Genomic DNA, 19,427 nt, shown 5'->3' with positions numbered 1-19,427 from the left:
TCAACCTTCCCAAATTCTCCCATACCACCCCTCTGCTACGTTCCCTCCACTGGCTCCCAGTAGCTGCACGCATCAGGTTCAAAATACTGATGCTGGCCTACAAAGCCAAACATGGAGCAGCACCATCCTACCTCACAGCCCTTATTACACCTCGCACTGCACCTCGTATACTCCGAGCCTCCAGTACTGCTCGCCTGGTCCCTCCATCTCTGAAGGTAAAAGGAAAACATTCATCTAGACTCTTCTCCGTCTTGGCCCCTCGGTGGTGGAATGAACTTCCCCTCGAGGTCAGAACAGCTCAGTCACTGAGCACCTTCAAACGACAGATCAAGACCTTCCTCTTTAAAGAATATTTAGATTAAATTGTAATTTTCTTGTTGTCGAACTTTGTGTACAGAATCTACAACAGAGTGAATTAAATAGATGTATTCATAGTTGGGGTCCTAGCGAACCGGAATTGATCTCTTCATCGATGGTAACTTGAACGCACGTTGTAAGTCGCTCTGGATAAGGGCGTCTGCCAAATGCCGTAAATGTAAATGTAAAATGTAAGGCGGGTCTTCACTAACAACCTCACTTTTGCTTCATTAATCAGGGTCTCACTAGAATATATTCAACCGAGTAAAACCGAGTGATTTGTTTGTGTAGAGATATATTTGTGCTTAAAATCTTCCATACCAATTACTCTCTGGAGGCTTTTTTCATGCTTTCGTCCAAATTTCGCAACACCATACAGGGAGTGCAGAATTATTAGGCCAATGAGTATTTTGTCCACATCATCCTCTTCATGCATGTTGTCTTACTCCAAGCTGTATAGGCTCGAAAGCCTACTACCAATTAAGCATATTAGGTGATGTGCATCTCTGTAATGAGAAGGGGTGTGGTCTAATGACATCAACACCCTATATCAGGTGTGCATAATTATTAGGCAACTTCCTTTCCTTTGGCAAAATGGGTCAAAAGAAGGACTTGACAGGCTCAGAAAAGTCAAAAATAGTTGGATATCTTGCAGAGGGATGCAGCACTCGTAAAATTGCAAAGCTTCTGAAGCGTGATCATCGAACAATCAAGCATTTCATTCAAAATAGTCAACAGGGTCGCAAGAAGCGTGTGGAAAAACCAAAGCGACCACCACTGAACAAGACACACAAGCTGAAACGTCAAGACTGGGCCAAGAAATATCTCAAGACTGATTTTTCTAAGGTTTTATGGACTGATGAAATGAGAGTGAGTCTTGATGGGCCAGATGGATGGGCCTGTGGCTGGATTGGTAAAGGGCAGAGAGCTCCAGTCCGAGTACTGGTTTGGGCTGGTATCATCAAAGATGAGCTTGTGGGGCCTTTTCGGGTTGAGGATGGAGTCAAGCTCAACTCCCAGTCCTACTGCCAGTTTCTGGAAGACACCTTCTTCAAGCAGTGGTACAGGAAGAAGTCTGCATCCTTCAAGAAAAACATGATTTTCATGCAGGACAATGCTCCATCACACGCGTCCAAGTACTCCACAGCGTGGCTGGCAAGAAAGGGTATAAAAGAAGAAAAACTAATGACATGGCCTCCTTGTTCACCTGATCTGAACCCCATTGAGAACCTGTGGTCCATCATCAAATGTGAGATTTACAAGGAGGGAAAACAGTACACCTCTCTGAACAGTGTCTGGGAGGCTGTGGTTGCTGCTGCACGCAATGTTGATGGTGAACAGATCAAAACACTGACAGAATCCATGGCAGGCTTTTGAGTGTCCTTGCAAAGAAAGGTGGCTATATTGGTTGCCTATTTTGTTTTGTTTTTGAATGTCGGAAATGTATATTTGTGAATGTGAAGATGTTATATTGGTTTCACTGGTAAAAATAAATAATTGAAATGGGTATATATTTGTTTTTTGTTAAGTTGCCTAATAATTATGCACAGTAATAGTCACCTGCACACACAGATATCCCCCTAAAATAGCTAAAAATAAAAACAAACTAAAAACTACTTCCAAAAACATTCAGCTTTGATATGAGTTTTTTGGGTTCATTGAGAACATGGTTGTTGTTCAATAATAAAATTTTTCCTCAAAAATACAACTTGCCTAATAATTCTGCACTCCCTATATATGTTGAATATCAGCCACCTAGGGTGGTAGTAGCCTAGTGGGTGACACACTGGCCTATGAACCAGAAGACCCAGGTTCAAATCCCACTTTACTACCATTGTGTCCCTGAGCAAGACACTTAACCCTAAGTTGCTCCAGGGGGACTGTCCCCTGCAACTACTGATTGTAAGTCGCTCTGGATAACGGCGTCGAATAAATGCCGTAAATGTAAATTTCCTGAGTTCAGTTCTGGAACTCCCTGTTTTCCCTGGTCCTTACCCCTCCTGTCATAGGCTTACACCTCCATGTTTCTGTCGGCAGCAGCAGGTTTTCTGACTGAATCTGACTCTGTACAGGTGCATCACAAGGTGCAAGGACAAACTGACTCAAGAACAGCTTTTTTCCCAAAAGCCTTAATTACTCATACATTCACTGACTACACAGTCTTAAGCCCAAACCCCTGAACTTCCTTTTACCCTCCAGCCACGCAATATAACTATTCATATTTATTTAGAAAGGAAAAACTGTGCAATATCTTTATACTGTACAATATCATTATTATCACTGTCCAACGTCCACTACTCACTACACGTTCATTGTAACTGTGAATACTCTGAAAACAATGTGCATTAATCTAATGTGCCATAATGTCCAGCCCACACAGATACTCTTCTCAGGTATTTATTCTGCCCATATGTATATTGTGCTGTCGCTTGTCACTTTGACACATTATTGTATTTTGTGTTTTTGTACAACCATATTTTCTACATACATGTCTGTTCTGAAGGAGTAGCTTTTAATCTCATTGTACATGCGTGTAGTGACAATAAAAGACAATTATTTTCTGTTCTATAGTTGAATCTATTTACAAAAAGAAAGAATAAGGTGCTGTGCGTTACTCACATGTGTGCTGGACTTCTCTACTCGTCCTGTTAGAAAAGTGCATCTGATCCAAACTCAGAGAGACTTATATACCGACACCACACGCACACCACATACCGTCCATCATTTTATTAAAAACGAGTCTCAGTTCACCTCAGGACAGGTGTGTGTGAGACAGGTTTGCGTGAGTTTCATATTCACTCTTACACACATGCAAAACAGAACATCCATGAATTTGTAACTGTCACGTCCCCATCTAGGGTAGAGAGGTGACTGACACTCAGCAACAACGATGATATAGAGAAGCAGGACAAGCTGAAGGACATGAAAACCAGGACCACTCACTCTTGGTGGTCAAATGTAAATCTTAATTTTTTTCATTTTGTTGTGAGAGGGCAGTCTTAATGTTTGTTGCCTTTCTTATAGGACTCTTGTGTGCATTTGACCTTTTGACCTACCAAACTTTTGCTATTTGCTGTATGTTTTTGTCAGGATTTACTGCAGCTGGGCTCATCACCGGTGGCCAAACCTGACGGCACATAAAAGCCGGACATTTCTACCCCTTCGGAAGGGACGACATTTTAGTGGACCTTAGTGCACGAATGTGAATGTGTGCATGTCACACCTCTGCGCTTCCTTCCCCCGTAAGTCCGTAGTCGTGACAGAATGTCGTCCCCCCCGACAAAAGCACTGAAGAAAAAGGCAGAGGACAAGAACCGCCGCGAAGGATGCAGCCTGGCGCGACGAACGCGGATGCCGGGAGAGAGACCCCACACCCGTTGTGGTTGAGCGCTTTCTCCCCGATAAGCCATGGTACGCGGCGCCGCGTGATTACGTCACCCACGGGAAAATCCGCGAAACCCGTAAGCGACAACGTTGGCGGGTGAGTGGCCGGAGCGAAGACGTGACGTGGGCAGCAAGCGCATAGGATGTGACCCCTACGATCTTTGCCAATGTCGAGCCAGGAACTCTGCGCTCTGCTGGCAAGGCTCCCCGTGGACTGGGACGACACAGACGAGGACGCCAAAAGCACTGGAGACGCGAGTTGGGCTCTGCCCATCGCGCCAGTCAGCGATCGTCACAAGGTCCATGGGGACTCACGTCACTTCCAACGGGGGTTAGAAGCGACAACGGTGCCGTCCCTCCAGCGAGGAGGTGGGCAGGCTCCAGCCCGAATAGCCAGAGTACTGCCCATGGGAGTTGATCGCACCCTCCAGTCGCCGACCTGCCTTCCCTCTGCCCGGACGTTGAACGGCAGCGCATCACCAGCGCCCCCGCATGCTGGAGAAGACGTCCACCTCCCCCCATGCCACATGCCCACCACCATCTCCACCAACAAGCTCAGCCCTGTGTGGGACAGCCCAATGGTCCCGGGACCCTTCAGTGGGGCAGCAGACACTGATGAGATCACCACCATCCTCGCGTGTCTGACTGGGTCAGCATGGGGCTGGGGCGCAGCCCTCTGGCAGCAGGGAGAGACAGACAAAAGGAGTTTTCGGGACTTTCTGCAGAGACTGAGGGTGGAGTTTGATCGGCCAGAGCCTGAGCCAGGGATCGAACTCTGCCCCTCCACCACATCCAGCGCCAGTCAGGATGCAAGAAGACCCAGCACTGGTGGGTGATGAGAAGGTTGCACCTCCCGAGATCCTGGCTGTGCCCCCTGAGGAGGTCCCGGAGACCCCAGAGAGGGAGCCAGACGACCCTCTCTTCGGTTTGTCTCTTCTGTGTGTGTGTGCGTAGTAGTTGTGTTCCCCTCTTTGTGTCCACCAAATGGCGACCCAGCAGCAGAGCCGAACCCCAGGGAGGGAGTTCCTAACCTGACTGCACTGGTCCAAGACGAGTGGACAAGCCCCAAGGTACCCCTAAGTCCAGCCGAGCGAGAGGGGCTGCATGGTCCCAGAAGGCACCAGCCTGGGGTGCCTGGAATGGTCGCCGGAGGCTCCGGGGCCACCTCCCTGCGCAGTGCAGGGAAAGACGCAATTTTTGTGCGCAGGTCCGAGGGTCCGGAGCCGCCACGCCTGACCACGCCGGGGAGCCAGCCCGAAGGGTCTGGGGCCGCCACGCCTGACCTCGCCGGGGAGCCAGCCTGAGGGTCCGTGGCCGCCACGCCTGACCGCCCCGGGGAGCCAGCCCGAGGGACCGGGATACAGCAGGGCAACAGGATACAGCAGGGCAGGAGCCCTGTGGTTGCCGCCGTCCTCCCCGCCGCCTCCACTGATGGTACTGCTGGGGCTCCGAGGACGAAGCCCTTGGAGGGGGGGCTCTGTCAGGATTGACTGCAGCTGGGCTCATCACCGGTGGCCAATGCTGACAGTGCATAAAAGCTGGACATTTCCGCCGCTTCGGAAGGGACGACATTTTTGTGAACCTTAGTCCACGTATGTGAATGTGTATTTTTGAGTTCTGGCAATCGCCCCACGCCTGCGGGCTAGTTTATGTTGATTCCCCGTTATTTCCCGTTCGTGGCCACCAAGCCATTGTTGATTTGTTTATTGTTTACTTTATAATAAAAACCCGTTCCCAGCATGTCACACCGCTGCTCTTCCTTCCCCCGTAAGTCCGTAGTCGTGACAGTTTTTTAGCGCAGTGACAGGTACTAGCTAAATGCTAATTTAACTGTGCAGACAGACATGAAAAGATGCGGATAGATGACACTTTTTAATCGCTAGTCGAGACCAACCACGTGCCAGAAGGAAAAAAGTCCTGACCAGTGATGTCGTCATCCAGTCTCTGAGCTGACATTGGCCTGCTCGTCATCACAGCCTTCACATATACCTTGACACATATGCCTTGATGAACGTGGCCTGTTTACTACTTCTGACATCCAGAGGAATCTGCCAAAATCCACTGGAAGCATCTAAAGTTTAAAATACCTTTACAATGTTCTCCAGGGTTGGTTGGATGAACCTTTCATGCTTCACCGCTTCAGTCTCTTTAAATCCACAAATATTCTGATTTATACTTTCTTTTTGATCACTGGCACCATGAGAGCACGCCAGTCTGTGGGCTCAGTGACCTCCTCGATAATTCAAAGTGACTTCATACGATTTAGTTCCTCTTCCACCTTTGGTAAAATGGGGAGGGGCGCTCTGCCTGGATCAGCTGTGCCTTAAGGTTTTTCATCCGGCTCACTATTCAGTAGCCCCATATCACCAGAGATGTGGGTGCTGATATCATCCACTCTCCGTACCACAACCCATTTGGAATGCACCTGTTCTGCTCTGTTCTGTTATGCTCAGATGTGGCTAGAAATGGGCAGTGGTGGCTTAGCTTGAAGGTTGCCGGTTCGAATCCTGATCTGCCAAGGAGCCTGAATAAAGCACCGTACCCACACACTGCTCTCTGTGTGTCTGTCATGGCTTCCCTTTGCTCACCAAGTGTGATGGTTAAAAGTAGAGGACACATTTCATTGTGTCACTGTGTGATGTGCTGCAGTGTTTCACAATGACTATCACTTCACTTTTAATTCAAAAGTTTTTCATAATCTCTATAAAAAAAATCAAAAATCCACGTTGCCAATTTGTTGTGGAGTAGCAACACCATGTCTTTTCACTAAAAACATGCAACATGTTACAGGAAGCGAGGAAAACAGCACAATAAATCATCATAATGATGAAAAAATTTTATACGTTTAGTAAGAAGTAAACATTAACACACAAGTAGTGTGTTATTTGTGTTTCAATTTTTTATAGCATTGTACTTTTTTATAATAATGTGGACTTTATTAAACTATGTTTAACAGTTTAAGATCAAATCACATGAAATAAGACAAATTATCTTATAATATAATAAAAGAAGTTTAATATAAGAAGATAATTTCCCACTTGTGTCTCGAGACTATTTAATCAGCGCCGTCCAGGCGCTCGGTGCTCAGTCACTCGGCTCACGTTTCTCTACGACGTCGCAATGATCCGTTTTCAATCTTCACCTCCTGTCCCTCGTTCATTTTCCCCTGCGTGCGACGTGCTCACGTAAGCGTTAACACTGATAGGGTGGTAGTAGCCTAGCGGGTAACACACTCATCAATTAACCAGAAGACCCAGTGTCAAACTCCACTTACTACCATTGTGTCCCTGAGCAAGACACTTAACCCTGAGTGTCTCCAGGGAGGGACTGTCCCTGTAACTACTGATTGTAAGTCGCTCTGGATAAGGGCGTCTGGTAAATGCTGTAAATGTAAATGCTGTAAATGATCCCACTTGGGCTGTACTGTATCTCACTACGTTTGGCTTGTCAACCTGCTCCGTAATCCCCGCCTGACAACTTGTGGGACTAAATTCTTCACCTTATCTAATCTTATCTTAAATTTTAAAGCAGAGTTGAAGACTCATTAATAAAGTTTACACATAACAAATGAAGGAAAACTCAAGAGACGTGCAAGTAGATTTCAACAGGGTTATCACTGTGGTGGTTTTGTTTAAGCTTATTTTAGAGCTGACAGAATTAAAATGTTAATCACTGCAATATTTATTTTAAATATAAAAGACAACTACATGAACATAACATTGAGGCCTGAACCACAAGATTTAAAATTAAGATTTAATCATAATTAACTAATTCCAAAGTTTGTGATTTTTTTTTTTAACTTCCAGAGCAACAGACAATGTTGGAGTTGGTGGAGGACATGAAGGGCAGCTTTCTGGCACGGTAGAGGAAGAAGAGGGGTTGAAGGGCACTTCTGAGGACAAATAAGGCCATGCATGCAGGTAACACACAGGGGTCAATAGTTAAATTGTCAAAATAAATAATAAACATGTTAGAAATATATAAGATTACATCAGGGAGGAAGCTGACAGTGATTATTATGAAGATGATGAGCACAGTGATGAAGGCTCTCTTCTTCACAGGGTGCATGCTGTCACGGGCCACGGGGCCAGAGTCCATCAGGGCTTTGAGTAGCGACAGGTTGCAGAAGATGATGAGGAGGAAGCAAACAATGAAAACTGTGAAAGCGATGTAATTCTTCACATTTACACTGTCATCTGTTAAGATAACTATAGCGTAGGACAGAGCACAGGACCATATCACCACGGTGGTGAGGATCCTTAGCTTGTTGTCACGGAGACGCATGAAGGTGGTCGGGTGCAGGACCGCTACGTAACGGTCCAAACAGATACAGGCCAGGAGAGGTGGCATGCCCAACTCATTCAGGTAGTAAAAAAAATCTAAAAAAATGAAAGTTGAGTCACTGACAGTCTCAAAATTATCTATTATTACATGAATTGGGAGAATTAAGCAGTTCATTGCATCCATGAAGGCTAGGCTGCCAGTATAGAGGTCAGAGGTCGACTGCTCCATCCGGGCCCACAGAAGGATCCACAACACCCTCAGGTTGGCTGGGAATCCCAGAAAACCAGATAATATTTCTATGGAGTTCTTGAAGTATTCCATATCATTACTAAAAGCACAGCTGTCTAATGAGGAGTTATCAGCACCGGGAAGGGCTGGGATAGAGTTGGCATCGATGATGGAGACGGTTTTTGGGGAAAAATCAGCCATCGTGGTGCAGAGAAAATGTAGATCCTGCTGGGATAAAAAATACATATTAATCCCGTAGTTAATTATCATTTAGGCATGTGTGAGAAATGCTATAACCTAATTAACCTAAATATGCTTTCAAAATTAAGTGTTAATATTTTTATTTTTCATTAATTGTCAAAATACAATGATTAAACAGAAGACAAATGTAAATTTAAGCTAAATTTAATCATTAAAATTTGCCTTGAAAACATCAATTGTTCTATCTTCACATAGTTTTTGAAGGAACTCTAATAAATTGTTCCAATCATTTTGGAGGATTGACCACAGGTTTCCTCAGAACCTTCTGTCTCTTCATATAATCCCAGACAGACTATATGATGTTGAGATCAGCGTCGTATCATCACTTTCAAACATCCTTGTTCTTCTATACAATGTATGTTTAGACTAGTTGTCCTGCTCTATTTAGGACCAGTTATGTGTCTTTCTGATGGTGTTGCAACATTATGATGTTGGTGTCTTAACCAAATCACACGAGAGACAGACGAACAGTCATAACCACGTTCTTGGTCTTTATTCTATTCCTCTATTCTTTCACTTTTGTCACTGGTGGACTGAACATGGCGATGAAGGAGGACGCATTCACACGATTTCACATGACGGGTTTAATACAGACTACACGAGACAAGGGAACATAAACACGCACAATGACCCGACGGCGAACAGACACGAACAGGATAGTTTTATACAATTATATAAATAGACACCAGGTGAACACGATCAGGGAACATCACACGAGACGAACATGAAACTCCGGTCCAAACTCCGGATCTGGAGTAACCCCTGCCGGTCCGGATCATGACAACTTTAAATTCCCTTTTCCTTTCCTCATACACCCCCTACAGGCTGGGATGTTCTCAGTTTCAATGTCTGCAAACACAACAATGAAAAACTATCTACCCGTATTTCTCAACATTGAGAACGCCATTAATCTTGACCTAATCTCCAGCTTCATTTGCTGAAATGTAGCCCCAAACTCTTAAAGGAATCTCCAGCATGCGACACCGTTTCATGATACACTCATTGTTGTTCCACAATCCAGGCCTTTCATGAACAAACTCCCTTTCTTCTACATACAGATATTTAAAATTTTCACTCATCAGTCCTGGGTACCTGCTGCCATTTCCCTGCACCGATATTCCTTTGTTTTCATAGTTCACACAGACACTTGTACTTGTTCCCATGTTGGAGTCTGAAACCACTTCAGGCCAGACAAGTAGAAGGGTGTACCTGGGTCCCACTAGTTTCTACCAGTCGTAAGATGATGGCACTGCTGGATATTTACAGATTTTCAAAGGTAAATGAACTTGCTGGTGCAGTATATCTTGTTGGTATGTTCGGTCTGGTTATGATATATGACTTGCCATGAAATATACAGAATTTGGCTTTTTTTACCCACTGGTGGAGTCAATATGCGTGTGTGAAGGACACCTGGAAAAAGCTCTACCAGCCTGCTCGGAGTGGTTGACGCACGGGGAGTGGGCGCGGGAGACTGCTGATGGTGTGTCATGACCGCAGTGTCCGGATTGACAGGGAGACTTCGCAGCAGCACACAGAGGTCCTCATCCAACATCGCGAACACGGTGGAACGTCCACGTCAAATCCTTGCCCTGTCGTTGGTCTCCTCATAGCTCTGCCCACTCACCTGCAGATTGTGCCACTTCCAGGTGTTGTAGATCTCATCGGGAGTTCTTGGATTGTCCACCCTGCTTACACCCTCTAGCCAGGGCAGTACCATGGGCAGTACTCTGGTCATTCCGGCTGGAGCCTGCCCATATCCTCACCGGAGGAATGCTGGGGTTCTCTTCTGTGCGTTTTGGGGCTGCCACATTCTGTCAAGCCCGAGGGCTGCAAGAATGCGCAGCAGGAGGACATTTACTTGACTTTACTTAGTAGATGCTTTTATCCAAAGTGACTTACAAGAGGAAGACACCAGCAATTCTTATTCGATTTCTATAGATTTTAAGTTAAAAACTAAGATCCCTGAAAAGACCTAACTTGTCAAGAATAGAACATGCAGGGGAATTGTTAAGTGCTAGACGATTTTTTTTTTAATTATTTTGTTCAGTGTGTGTGCATGTGTTAGAGTTATATCCGTCTGAACATTTGGGTTTTCAACTGCTTCTTAAAGGTGGTCATTGTCTCGGCTAGTCGAATGGAGCAGGGCAAGTTGTTCCACCAGCCAGGGACAACATGGAGAACAGAGTCGATTGGGATCCGAGACCCCGTGAAGAGGGAATTTTTAGTCTCATTTGCAGTTTCATTTGCAGATCTGAGAGGGCACGCAGGAGTGTAGGTGGCTAGTAGTGTGTTTATATAAGAGGGTGCACTTCCTTTTACAGCCCTGTAGAGGAGCATCAAGGATTTAAACTCGATGCGAGCAGCTACCGGGAGCCAGTGGAGAGAGGTGAGAAGAGGTGTAACATGGGTGTATTTCGGCTGATTGAAGATGAGGCCGGCTGCCATATTTTGGACCATCTGGAGTGGTTTTATGGTGACTGCAGAGGCTCCAGCCAGGAGAGAGTTACAATAGTCGAGTTTAGAGATGACCATTGCCTGGACGAGGAGCTGCGTAGCCTGTTGTGAAAGAAAAGGCCTAATCTTGCGACTGTTGTAAAGTGAACCTGCAAGATCTGGAGATCGCAGCAACATGATGGTTCAGACTCAGTTTGTCATTAATCCAACCTCCAAGGCTTTTTGCAGACACTGTGGGTGTTAACACTAATGAGCCAATTTGAATTAAGAGTTTTTGCTGAGGGGAGTTGTTGCCCGGAAAGATCAGAATCTCAGTTTTGGTTAGGTTCAGTTGGAGGTGTCGCTCAGACATCCATGCCGATATGTACGAGAGACAGGCCGAGATTTTGTCGCAATAGTGAAATCTTCTGGTAGAAAAGACAAATAGAGCTGGGTGTCATCAGCATAAGAATTGATAAGAAAAGCCATGTGATTGGACAATGTGACCAAGTGAGTGAGTGTATATTGAGAATAGAAGGGGGCCAACAACAGAGCCTTGTGGAACCCCTGTGGTTACCCTAGAGAGGACAAATGTCTCACCTCCCCATGATATCTTGAAAGACATTGTGGACATTGTGACTAAAAGGAATTTAATGAAGGTCAAAAACAAGGGAGAACAAAAACAATCCTTAAGGAGTCTATCTGAGATGACATGGACTGACACAATGGTAAGTGCTCGTGTCCACATTAATGTGGCAGCAATATCTTAGTTTTGCTTCTTGAGTTTTAAGAGTCCATTAAGCCTATTTGGTGTCAGCTGGTATGGATCAGGACTCCATAATCAGGTGTTTGTGCACCTGCTGTGACGGCCACAGGGTGTTACCCTACCATTGAAATAGACTGATTATTTCTTTGTTATGGGGAAAACTTACAAAATTAGCAAAGTTAAATTTTTTTTCTAGACTATACACTGTTTTTTTTCTCTCACCTGTCTTTGCTTCTATAAACGATTCTAAGCAAAAATATTCAAATTGGCAATTCATTTGACAATTGGCAATGCAATATTCAACCAGAGCATGCAATTGTAAATTCAATATTCAATCTGAGCAAGTAATTTGATTTTACATTTTGCAATTGGCAATTCAATGTGCAAAGTGCTGATGCAATCTTTTTTTACTTACATTTTTTAAAATAATAAATAGAATAACAAACCACTGAATTGCAAATTGTTTTGCAAACTGTCAGAGCACTCATCAAGGCGGGTCTTCACAAACAACCTCATTTTTGCTTCATTAATCAGGGTCTCACTAGAATACATTCAACCGAGTTAAACCGAGTGATTTGTTTGTGTAGAGATATATTTGTGCTTAAAATCTTCCATACCAATTACTCTCTGGAGGCTTTTTTCATGCTTTCGTCCAAATTTCCCAACACCATGTGACTGATCCTGGTTTTCAGGTCCTTCGAGCTTGTTCTGCTTCTGTATATCATTGGAGTTGTTGAATATCAGCCAGCTGTCCTGAGTTCAGTTCTGGAACTCCCTGTTTTTCCTGGTCCTTACCCCTCCTGTCATAGGCTTACACCTCCATGTTTCTGTCAGCAGCAGCAGGTTTTCTGACTGAATCTGACTCTGTACAGGTGCATCACAAGGTGCAAGGACAAACTGACTCAAGAACAGCTTTTTTCCCAAAAGCCTTAATTACTCATACATGCACTGACTACACAGTCTTAAGCCCAAACCCCTGAACATCCTTTCACTCTCCAGCCACGCAATATAACTATTCATATTTATTTAGAAATGAAAAACTGTGCAATATCTTTATACTGTACAATATCATTATTCTCACTGTACAATGTCCACTACTCACTACACGTTCATTGTAACTGTGAATACTTTGAAAACAATGTGCATTAATCTAATGTGCCATAATGTGCAGCCCACACAGATACTCTTCTCAGGTATTTATTCTGTCCATATGTATATTGTGCTGTTGCTTGTCACTTTGACACATTATTGTATTTTGTGTTTTTGTACAACCATATTTTCTACATACATGTCTGTTCTGAAGGAGTAGCTTTTAATCTCATTGTACATGCGTATAAGGTGCTGTGCGTTACTCACCTGTGTGCTGGACTTCTCTAGTCGTCCTGTTAGAAAAGTGCATCTGATCCAAACTCAGAGAGACTTATATACCGACACGACACGCACATACCACATACCGTCCATCATTTTATTAAAAACGAGTCTCAGCTCACCTCAGGACACGTGTGTGTGAGACAGGTTTGCGTGAGTTCCACATTCACTCTTACACACATGCAAAACAGAACATCCATGCATTTGTCAGAGCACTCATCAAGGTAGGTCCTCACTAACAACCTTACTTTTGCTTCATTAATCAGGGTCTCACTAGAATACATTCAACCGAGTTAAACAGAGTTACACACTCTTACACACATGCAAAACAGAACATCCATGCATTTGCAACTGTCACGTCCCCATCTAGGGTAGAGAGGTGACTGACACACAGCAACAACAATGATATAGAGAAGCAGGACAAGCTGAAGGACATGAAAGCCAGGACCAGTCACTCTTGGTGGTCAAATGGCGTGTAAATCTTTTTTTTTTTCTTTTTGTTGTGACCAACCGCGTGCCAGAAAAAAAAATCCTGACCATTGGTACCCCGCTTAACGAAAACCTCACAGAACAAACGCTCCGCACAATGAACTCCGCCTCGAACACATGCATAACTGACTGTGGTTTACACAACAAACCATACGTAAAACGTGAAAATCAAGCCATATGTAAAAAAAAAATAGAAATACTGTGACGTGACAGCAGGTGCACATACACCTGATTATAAAGTGAACTGAAGGTGATTGTCACTGATACACTGCAGCAGTAGGCAGCCATGACAGGCGCCCGGGGAGCAGTGTGTGGGGACGGTGCTTTGCTCAGTGGCACCTCAGTGGCACTTTTGGCGGATCAGGATTCAAACCGGCAACCTTCTGATTAACCACTTCCTTAACCGCTACGCCACCACTGCCCCAGTGTCAGCCACTAAGCCCACTTAATTATAATCACCTAGTCAAACATAGACAGTGTTAAATTAACCTTAGTTAGGCTGTCCTAGTTAGGGTACCGGGCCACAGTTGCACAAATATGTCACTAAAACCACACACACTTTGCTGCCACATTGAAGTGGACACTGGCTCTTACCTGGAGTTTGGGAAGTGTTAGTTCCTGTGGCTCAGACATACACCTTAGGGCTTGATTTTGTTCTCTCCTTGTCCCTCGAGACTATTTTTTGCTGTTATTAAATAGAATTGTTTCCTTGAAGAATGTTCGACTGCTGTGCATTCTTCACCCTTTAGGCATGACACATATGGTAAATGGAGATACACATTTGTAGGCTTGTTAATTACAAAAATATGTAGTCTATGACTGAAACTGTGTTAGGTGTCCGACCTAGGACGGAACCTTGTGGAACACCAAAGTCTATTTTACTATGTGAAGACAAATCACCATTGATGTCCACAAACTGATACTGATCAGTCAGATATGATCTGAACTACACGAGGTCTAAATCCAGATTGATATACTTTATGAATGTTGTTACTGTCTAGGAATTTTTCGAAAATGTTTGATATAGACCGATATCCAACCTTTCGTTTATATTTCAAAAGCTGACTTTGATTAAGATCACAGTATTAAACTGGAATCTGGGATCATTTTTGTTCTTGTCTATTAATGAGGAGAGATATATCGATCGAGCCACGAGCCATTCCTATAGTTATGGAGGCTCTCCTTCCATGCTATTTGAAATACGTTCAATCTACTTCAACGGCATTTATGTTCTAATTTCTGGATGGTCTTCTTAAGCGAGCGTGTGTGATCATTATATCAAGATATTAAATGTTTATCTCTGACTATCTTGCGTTTGAGGGGAGCAACATTATCTAACGTACTACACATTGTTAATTCTAGATGTTTGGTCGATTGGTCGATGGCGAGTTGATCATCAGTGATAAATCGGGTATTAATAAACCTCTGCGCTGTATATGATGTAAATGACTGTTTGTCTCTATAACGAGGGGAGTTAATTGTGTTAATAATAATACATATTTTAAAAGCAATAAGGAAATTAACTGAGATTATTTCAGACTGCTGAAGAGTGACTATATCTTCTATATTTAAACTAAATGTACAAGATCGATGTGACCACCTTTATTAGTAAGTCTTATTATATTTTGTCTTATTATATTTTCTGATTGTCATTGTGAGACACTGCAGCACAGCACACAAAATGTGACCTGTGAAAAAGAAAATGAAGGCACCTCAGTGAAACCTTAAGATAAAGTGAAGTGATAGTCACTTGTGATACACAACAGCACGCGGTGCACACAGTGAAATTTGTCCTCTGCTTTTAACCATCACCCTTGGTGAGCAGTGGGCAGCCATGACAGGCTCCCAGGGAGCAGTGTGTGGGGATGGTGCTTTACTCAGTGTCACCTCAGTGGCACCTTGGCAGATCGGGATTTGAACTCCGCCCAGCTCGGGGAACAGACACAGGGTCAGCATATTATCAGTTTTGTTATTAATCTTAATGTTTCTTTTAGGATCTCTTGTTTTAATAGAGCGAGCTGAAGACACTACTGTACACGCTGGGTGGCGACTTTACGCAAATGGCCCTTAGTGACCCTCGTGTATTCGTTGTAATATTGAAGCTCCTTGTGTGACTGGAATACCGATTCTGTCTTGGTACAATATAAGGCCACTGGACTCAGACAGAGGAGTAGAATCCTCACAGGGATTGTGATTCTGCTATTCTCCTAGGCCAGCCTGTCCGGATGAAATGAATGACACTTCTGGAGATCTACATCTTTGCGTGTGGCCTCCCTGATGTCTTCATCCAGTCTCTGAGCTGACATTGGCCTGCTCGTCATCACAGCCTTCACATATACCTTGACACATATGCCTTGATGAACGTGGCCTGTTTACTACTGCTGACATCCAGAGGAATCTGCCAAAATCCACTGGAAGCATCTAAAGTTAAAAATACCTTTACAATGTTCTCCAGGGGTCGGTAGGAGTAACCTCTCATGCTTCACTGCTTCATTGAGTCTCTTTAAATCCACAAATATTCCAACATTTCCATTATTTCCTTTGGTAACATGGGGAAGACCATTCTGTGTGGATCAGCTGTGCCTTAAGGTTTTTCATCCGGCTCACTATTCAGTAGCCCCATATCACCCCATATCAGATGTGGGTGCTGATATCGTCCACTCTCCGTACCACAACCCATTTGGCATGCACCTGTTCTGCTCTGTTCTGTTCTGCTCGCATGTGGCTAGAAATGAGCAGTGGTGGCCTAGCGGTTAAGGAAGTGGCCCCATAATTAGAAGGTTGCCGGTTCGAATCCAGATCTGCCAAGGTGCCACTGAGTAAAGCGCCGTCCCCACACACTGCTCCCCGGGCGCCTGTCATGGCTGCCCACTGCTCACCAAGGGGGATGGTTAAAAGCAGAGGACACATTTTGTTGTGTCACTGTGTGCTGTGCTGTGTATCACAGTGACAATCACTTCACTTTGGCAAGCTGCAGTAAGTGTTCTTGGACATCACTGTGATATCGACACCAGTGTCTATATTAACTTTTATTGAAGCCATTTGATTTTTCAGTAATAACACACAAACAGACTTTATTTGTGTTTCAATAGTTTTTTTTTATTGCATGGTACATAAACCATACTGTTCTATTCGAAAAGTATGTTTTATAGGAGAATATAAGCTAATTTTGTACTTGAGGATTTAATACAGTTTTATCTTCTCTTAAATAATATTGAGTACTCATAATAAAGTTTACACATAAGATATAGAAGAACAACACAATCATCTTACATTTAGATTTTAACAGAATTACCACTTTGGTGTATAGATTTATAGGCTTATTTTAGAGCTGACAGAAATAAATGTTAATCACTGCAATTCATTTTAAATATATAAGATAACTGCATGAGCATTACATAATGGCCTGTGCCTTTTTTCCACATTTGTCTCAGTTAAATTTTTTATTAAGATTAATGAACTGCAATATAGGTTTTTTTTTTTATTGACAGCTATATTTTCCTCAGCTTTTTTCAGCAAGAGACTGAGTTGGGGTTTGTGGAGGACATGAAGGGCAGCTTTCTGGCACGGTAGAGGAAGAAGAGGGGTTGAAGGGCACTTCTGAGGACGTGCAAGACAATGCATGCAGGAAACACACAGGCGTAAATAGTCATATTGTCAAAATTAATCATAAACATGATCAAAATATATAAGATTACAGCAGGGAGGGAGGCAACAGTGATGATTATGAAGATGATAAGCACAGTGATGAAGGCTCTGTTCTTCACAGGGTGCATGCTGTCGCGGGCCACGGGGCCAGAGTCCATCAGGGCTTTGAGCAGCGACAGGTTGCAGAAGATGATGAGGAGGAAGCAAAAAATGAAAACTGTGAAAATTATGTAATTGCTCACATTTTGAAATTGATCTAGGCAGACAAACAAAGAGTAGGACAGAGCACAGGACCAAATGACCAAAGTGTTGAGAATTCTTAGCTTGTTGTCACGGAGACGCATGAAGGTAGTCGGGTGCAGGACCGCTATGTAACGGTCCAAACAGATACAGGCCAGGAGAGGCGGCACGCCCAACTCATTCAGGTAAAGAAAAAATCCTGCTGAGATGAGTATTGGGTCAATGCTACTAGTAGGAAAATAATACAATATTACGTCAATTGGGAGACACACACAGTACATTGCATCCATGACGGCTAGGCTGCCAGTATAGAGGTCAGAGGTCGACCGCTCCACCCGGGCCCACAGCAGGATCCACAACAACCTCAGGTTGGCTGGGAATCCTAGAAGAGCAGTTAGGATTTCCACAGACTGCATGAAGTAGACCTGATCACTAAGAGCACAGATTAATGAAGAGTTCAATTCATTAGCACTGAGGTCTGGGCTAGAGTTGGCGTCAATGACGGAGAAGTTCTTTTGGAAAACAACAGCCATCGTGGTGCAGAAAGAAGATCCTGCTGTAAAACAGTACAGGTCAAATAGGTAAACTGACAGTTAGGAATCCAGCATTACCATGTCCCTTTATAATAAGCCACTAGGCATTATTATTATTCTTGAACTGGCTCCAAATACTCCCAGACAAGAGCTGCAAGTCTGTAGTTAATTATCTTTTAGGAAGGTGTGAAAAATGATATAAGTTAAGAATGCTTCCAAAAGTGAAAATTTTAATGTTTGTCATTAATGGGATAAAAGAAGATGAGATGTTATTTTCTCTTATTTAATCACATTATTAAATACTGTTATATCTCATCTGGTTGTGCCAAAATATGTAATAGTGGCATTGATTAGAATTCAAGATATTTCTGATGGGTGAGCAAATGGCTGGGAGAAAATGATTTTTCTTTTTTTGTAATAATAAGATAAGATTGTTTTAATTATGAAATGGGTTTAACTATAAGAAAGTGTCATTTTGTCTGTTCTACCAGGTACTTGTACTATTATGATTGGGTAGATAGCTTGACGCAGAAACAACTATAGAAGACACCCACTTGGTCTTTGGTGATTAAACTGCCTTCTGCTACAGACAAATATTTCAAATTTGAGTCGTGAGAACCTGCTGCCATCTATCCCTATGTTTTAAGCCTCCTTTTCAGATGTGTTCGTTTCAGTATATGACCAGTGTATAATTTGGTATAGTTGATTGATCAAACACCTGAAAATAATCCTACAAAATACCAGCCTTTGTGCAAGATTACCTACAAGCAATCATGATGGGACGCATCTCGCTGCTTGTCCTGCTTGATCTGAGTGCAGCGTTTGACACTATTGATCACGCTATTCTCCTTGCCAGGTTAGAGAATGTCATTGGGATTAAGGGAACAGCCCTTGAATGGTTCAGATCATATTTGACCAACCGATATCAGTTTGTGGACATCAATGGTGTTTCGTCTTCACATAGTAAAGTAGAGTTTGGTGTTCCACAAGGTTCTGTCCTAGGCCCGTTACTTTTTTCTCTATACATGTTACCTTTAGGCGACGCCATCCGCAAACACGGTATTAGCTTTCATTGCTACGCTGACGACACACAGCTGTATCTGTCAGCAATGCCAGATCAGAGGCAGCAGCTGAACAATATAGAGAATTGTCTGAAGGACATTAGACAGTGGATGTCACCAACTTTCTCCTGTTAAACCCTGACAAGACAGAAGCGCTTGTAATCGGGCCTCAAGCAGCCAGGCATAAACTGGCTGACTACACAATAACCCTGGATAGCCTTTCTATCTCACCGAGTATTGAAGTGAAGGATCTAGGTGTCATCATTGATGCACGTCTCTCATTCAATTCGCACATAGATAATGTCACTAGGATAGCATTCTTTCACCTTAGAAATATTGCAAAAATAAGAAATATCATTTCAATGCATGATGCAG

This window comes from Denticeps clupeoides, chromosome 3, assembly GCF_900700375.1.
Source record: "Denticeps clupeoides chromosome 3, fDenClu1.1, whole genome shotgun sequence".
NCBI lineage: Eukaryota > Metazoa > Chordata > Actinopteri > Clupeiformes > Denticipitidae > Denticeps > Denticeps clupeoides.
Note: the sequence above shows the minus strand (reverse complement) of the source record.